We start from the raw sequence: 6,000 nt of genomic DNA on the forward strand, positions 1-6,000 counted from the left end.
GGCTTGATGTACCCCCTCAGATCCAGTAAGGGCAGACAGATTGCGATAGCCCTAGGCTCTGCAGTCCAGAACATTTTAATACACTGGCACACAGCTACAATTCCGTCGACCACAAGTTGGCTCCATAGGCTTTGGCATGTGTTGGGGATGGAGAGGATGTCACTCACGGTAGCGGGGGATGTGAACCAATTCAGAGAGCTCTGGCAGCCATTTCATTCCCTATTGCTCACGGAATTTAGAGAACTCACCTGCCCTAGGTACCTCCGTCTTCTGCGGCTTCCGGGCCCAATGGAGCCTGCCTAATGCTTTGCTATTGATCCCTTTTTCTCCACGTGAGGCATAGCTTGCTGTATTCTCCTTTTGCTTTGGGACAGTGCACTGGACGAAGGGTGGGGGGGGGGGGAGGGAGTTGGGTAGTTGGGGTTTGGGGTGGGGTTGTGTGGGGAAAGTCATTTCATATTGTGGCGAAACATGATGTATAATTCAATGGGGGCATGACCCGTTAGGTTGATCTTGGCTGAAGATGCATTTGCACTTTGTGGGTTCTTTCCGCCCTGTCGTATTGCTCTTTGAGGATATGTCTTGTCCCAATGTGTTATGTCGAATAAAATACTTTAAACCTAAAAAAGGAAAATCTACTTCAAGAGTTGCTTATAATGCATAACATACTTCTGTTTTCACCAGAAAGATTGCAGTGGACTATGAGAGAAGAGGCATACAAGGAGAAATGGGAAGGTAAACAGCTGTGAGGGCAAGGCTATATGGGTCAAAAGAGAAAGGAGAGGATTGGAAACAAGACTAGTGCAAGGGAGTGGGCTGGGAAACACACATTGCAGGGGATCTGGCGTGAATAGAAGTGCAAGGATCTGAATGGAAGGAGGGACACAAAATTAAGTGTGTAGGATATAGTGACATATGAAGATAAAAGGGGCATAGGGAAGATATTCCACCTGTAAAAAGCAATACAATTTTGATATTGGTTTTGGTTCAAAACATCTGTGATTTTTATCTCTACGGAGTTAGTATTCGATACATGCTAACTTGATATTGAACAGCTAAGTAAAAATAGAAATTTAAATCTAATCTCAGACCCAACTGGAGGGGCCACAAATCATCAAATGAGGCAGTTTGTAAATGTTGGCAAATGCAGATTTAAAATAAGATGCAACTAATAGCTTCTCCTTCGGCCCACTTCTTGCCAGTCTCTTTTTGAGAGAAGCCATTAAGAACATGTTTGGAGGAAGTGGTCTGTGGGGCATTTGGGGTAGCTGAAAGACCTTTAGAGGTGGAAACTGTCTAGTGGGTGTGCCTGCGTGTCAATGAATAGTGTCTGGTAGGTGAACAATGCTCAGGGTTCCTACTGACAGAACTGAAGTCCTACTTTGAATTAAACCACGCTACAGTGACCTCTGCAGGTACCCTATGGCCAGACGGAAAACCTACACTCCTAGGAATTGGCTTACCTTAAACATAAAGAGGATGGCAAACAACATTAGGTTGACACTCTTGAAGCTAATATTCTGGCACTTGTGCGGCAGTGCCTAGAAGGGCTGTCAGCCAAAATCCATTGCCAATTAGAGCTGTGAGCATCACTTTGTCTCTATGAATGGAACAACAAAACAAGGAAGCTTCTTTACTGGCTGCCCACCAAGGAAGAAGCTTTCAGGGTGATCTCAGAGATTGGGGACCAAAATGGCCACTGAGTGTATAAAACAGTAGAGACTGCGTCCGCATTCACAGCCGACTCCTGGACCTGAATGGAGCAGACCACTCAGAAACGCAGTAGACCCCTTCTTGCAGATCTACCATTACTAACTACCTAGATAGGGTCGAAGTGGATCAACCTCATACATTGGAAGAGCTCACAGAGGGGCTGCAAGAGATGAATTCTGGTACAATGCCAGGATCGTCGTCCTCCTCCTCGAATACTACCATAAGTGTTTAGAGGACCTATTTCCGCAATTACACGATATGTAAAATTAATCTAAGGAGAGAAGCTCCTTTCCTCCCAAGCTAGATCTGGCCGCTATCTTGGTCATTCACAAGACTGACCGTTTTACGAACCAGTGTACCTCCTATGAACCCCATTTTTGTGATAAATACTGAGGTCAAGAGTTATGTGAAGGCCCTTGCAAAAAGGATCCTACGTGTCAAACTCGATAATCCATCTGGATCAGTGTGGATTATTGCCCAACTGCAGAACTTGTCACTGCATCTGTCATGTGGCCCTGGTATGCCAACTCCTAATTAGAAACCCCTGCAAACTCATGCACCTAACTTCAAGAAGTGTTACAACAAACAAATGATGGACGGAATGCTGACAATGCAAACATTCTTCCACAGTTAAAAGATCTGGGTTAAATCCATCGTTCTTTTACCCACTACGCCACCCCAGTTTTGACCCAGCCATATGCAAATCAGTCTTGACCCTGTGCCCCATGGGAACAGTCCAGACCAAACTGCCAGGCCAGGTCCTCTCTGGACGGGAATCCAGCATCCTGGGACCGGTTTCAGGGATTGTCATCCTTCTTCAGCCAGGCTAGCTTGAATCCAGTGGCACAGTGAGCAAGGGACCCACGTCTGGGCATACCCAACCCACTTAGGGCGAAAAGTGTTACAACAAACAAATGATGGACTGAATGCTTACAATGCAAAATTCTCCCCCAGTCAAAAGATCTGGGTTAAATCCATTGTTCTTTTGCCCACTATGCCACCCCAGTTTGGATCCAGCCCCCCTCCAGCCATATGCAAATCAGTCTTGACCCTGTGCCCCATGGGAACAGTTCAGACCGAACTGCCAGGCCAGGTCCTCTCTTAAACGTTGGGGGTTTAATGCACCTTGGTTGGGATTCCCACAGTACTGGCTAAAAGAGACATAGCACAGCAATAGAAATCCCTAGCCACCACCTGTTGGTGGAACTATGTGCAGCAATTGAAGAACCCATCTATAAAGCTAGAGGATGCTGGTCAAACACAAATAGCTGGGTTAAACAGTGAGAATATTATGGCTTGGTCAGTGAATTATGTATTGAATTTGGTGAAATGTCCTCTAGTTATCTCCTGGTTGAGACTGCTCTGTATGTATGTATTTGTTTGTCTTTCAATTAAATCAATAAAGTTGATGCATAAGAGAAAAGAAAGAAAAAACTCTAGCAGGACTCTGCGCCTTACCACCACTTCCCAGGGACGGCGCAAGGGCATCACCATGCCACCAGGTCTCACTTCCGTTCTGCCGAGGAGCTAATTTCACCTCTGGTCCCAATACACTGAGAGTTCATGGGTCTGCTAGCGACAACGCATCCGGTTGACACCTTTCGAGGGGTCATGAAGGAGTCTGTGCCCCTTCAGCCTGCCTTAGAATCCACACTACCACCAATGACGGCTTCAGGATCTAGTCTCCAGAATTCTGGGCAGAGAGAACCGGAGCCAGTGTGAGCATCCTGAATTCACCCTGGATACAGGAAGACATAAACAGCCTGATTCATCAAGCTTTTTTGCGCTCGCAAAGGGCCAGATTCTGAGAATCCGGCCCTTTGCGAGAGCGATTATTGCATTTGGGATTCAGCATCCCAAATGTAAAAATCGCTAATTGCGATCTCGCAATTTTGCGAGGAATGACAATTAAGGAAGCTCTATTTGAGATTCCTTAAATGCAATTCAACATCCTATTTAAATTTGCGAATTCGCAATTTCTAGGCGCAATTTACCGCGAGGTCAGACCTCGCGGTAAATTGCGAAAACTCAGAAAAATGCATTTAAATGCATTTTTCTGAGTTGCATGTTACACACACACATGTCCTTTGGACATGTGTGTGTGCAACACCTGTGTCACAGATCATTTGAGGGGTGCTACAGGGTGTCCTTTGTACACCCCTGGCACCCTTCAAATCGCTATCTTATTTGCGATTAGCAAATTGCTAATCGCAAATAAGGAATACTCACCATTCATTCCTATGGGCCTTTTGGCCCATAGGAATGCATGGGGAGTTTTTCCTTATTTGCGATTAGCAATTTGCTAATCGCAAATAAAGAATGTGTAGGAATCGCAAAAAATATTGCGATTCCTACATGAATCCCGTTTTGCGAGTCCTTAATAGCGATTCGCTATGAATCGCTATTAGGGCCTCGCAAAACGGGAGAATGATGAATCTGGCGGTAAGAGTGCAAAAATCTAAGATAGAATGAAGTCCTCTGTCCTTCAGCAGGAGGAAGAAGGAATAACATCCAGTCCCTACTTCAGAGGCCAGAACCCCCCCCCCCCCCCACCCCCTCCACCCCCCCCCCCCTCTAGCTAATTTAGCAAAAACAGCCTGCACCCTTCTGACGTAAAATGTACAGATGATCCTCCAAGAGCTCTTCTGATGGTGGCATGTTTGGTGGGTCAAAAAGGAAGAACAAGGGGTAGCCCCGTTAGATGATTTAGAGGACCCAACTGTTGAATGGAATACTCTGCCACCCCAAACGGAGGTGGCTGATCTTGTCACTTATGGTATGGCTGTGTGTTACTAAAGAGGTTTGGGCCTTGTTGCTGCAGTACAAGGGGGCCTCGGAAGTACCCTGCCCATGATTGCCTGGCCATTGTCTGTGGGGCCCACAGCACCTACATGGAAAGCCTGTTGTGAGGACAGTGGGGCCTGACGCTGTCATTACGCCAAGCTCCTGTCATATCAACAAGAAGGGTGGAAATACTATTGAGAGGAAGTCTGGACTGGTGCTGAAAGGTCCAAGGAACGTGCCAGAGCTTGGCTCTTCTTAAAAAGTTCACAGTGCTGAGTCTGCCTTTTCGCTAGACAGGCAGGTGGTGCCAAAGGGTTTTGTCTATTAAGGATGCCTGGACATCCCCTGAAAAGTCTGTGTATTCATCCATGTGTGGTGCCAGGGCAGCTCACAGGACCCCAATAACTCCTTCTAGACAATCTTTGCTGTCTTGGCCCAAGAGTATGATGAACTTGGCTGTATCTCAGCCACCCTAAATGGTTTGAGCCAAGGAAGCCTGTAGGTATTCTGAGAATATGTTTGACAAATGTTTCCATGCGGTTGGACTATTTGTCAGGAGAATTCATTGGAAAGGTGTTTGGGTTGACCCTGCTGGTTGGATGTCGACTTAAAAAGTCTGGGTCGCTTTGAGCTTGTCTATGGTGGTGGGCACCCTGACAACCAGAGGGCCTAAACACTTTTGCCCCAGGGCCCACTAGTGTGGCCGTGAGGGCCTCCTTGAAGAACAGAAGAGGTTTGGTCAGTGCCTGGCCATGTTTAAGGACCTTTGTGAGGACATCTGTTTTCACCGACTAGTGGGAGGTGAAGATCAAAGACCTCAGAAGCACTTCGAATCACAGTGGCAAAAGATGGCGTTTCATTCTTAGCTGGTGCAAGGGGGGAAAACAACCCAGTATCGGGTGAGGTATCCAACCCACTGGCATCCTGTAGGTCCATATACGAGCTGTCTTCATTGTCGTCTCCATATGGCTGCCTCTATTTGGAGTCTGAGCCAACAAGTTGGTGTATTGTCTGTGTGCTACTGCGAGGTAGAAGTATTTTAGTCTGAGAGATTGAGAACTGGCTGCACCACATTGAGATCTGGGCATTGCCTCAGTCCAGAGGAATTTAATTTGGAGGCAAAGGCCAGAATGTGTTGGACACATAATTGCTGGACATGCCATATAGGAGAGGTAGGAATAAGGGGACTCTGATTTCTGAGTCCTGCCTCAACATAGATCTGTTGGTACTGCAAGCTATTCGCTTGCTATTAAAGGGCTTTCTGTCCAACATCAAGAGCAGGCTGCTTCAGATTCTCTTTGACAACACCACCATCATGTGGTACAGCAACAAGCAGGGAGGTGTGGGGCTTTGGTAACTGTGCCAAGAGACCATTAACCTATGGAACGTGCTGAGCCATCAGGACATTTCCTTGGTGACACACTACCTGACAGGAACTTTAAATGCTAGGACAGACAAGCACAGCTGCCGACACCTAGCAGATCACAAATGGTGGTTACACCT

This window comes from Lissotriton vulgaris, chromosome 1_1, assembly GCF_964263255.1.
Source record: "Lissotriton vulgaris chromosome 1_1, aLisVul1.2, whole genome shotgun sequence".
Lineage (NCBI taxonomy): Eukaryota > Metazoa > Chordata > Amphibia > Caudata > Salamandridae > Lissotriton > Lissotriton vulgaris.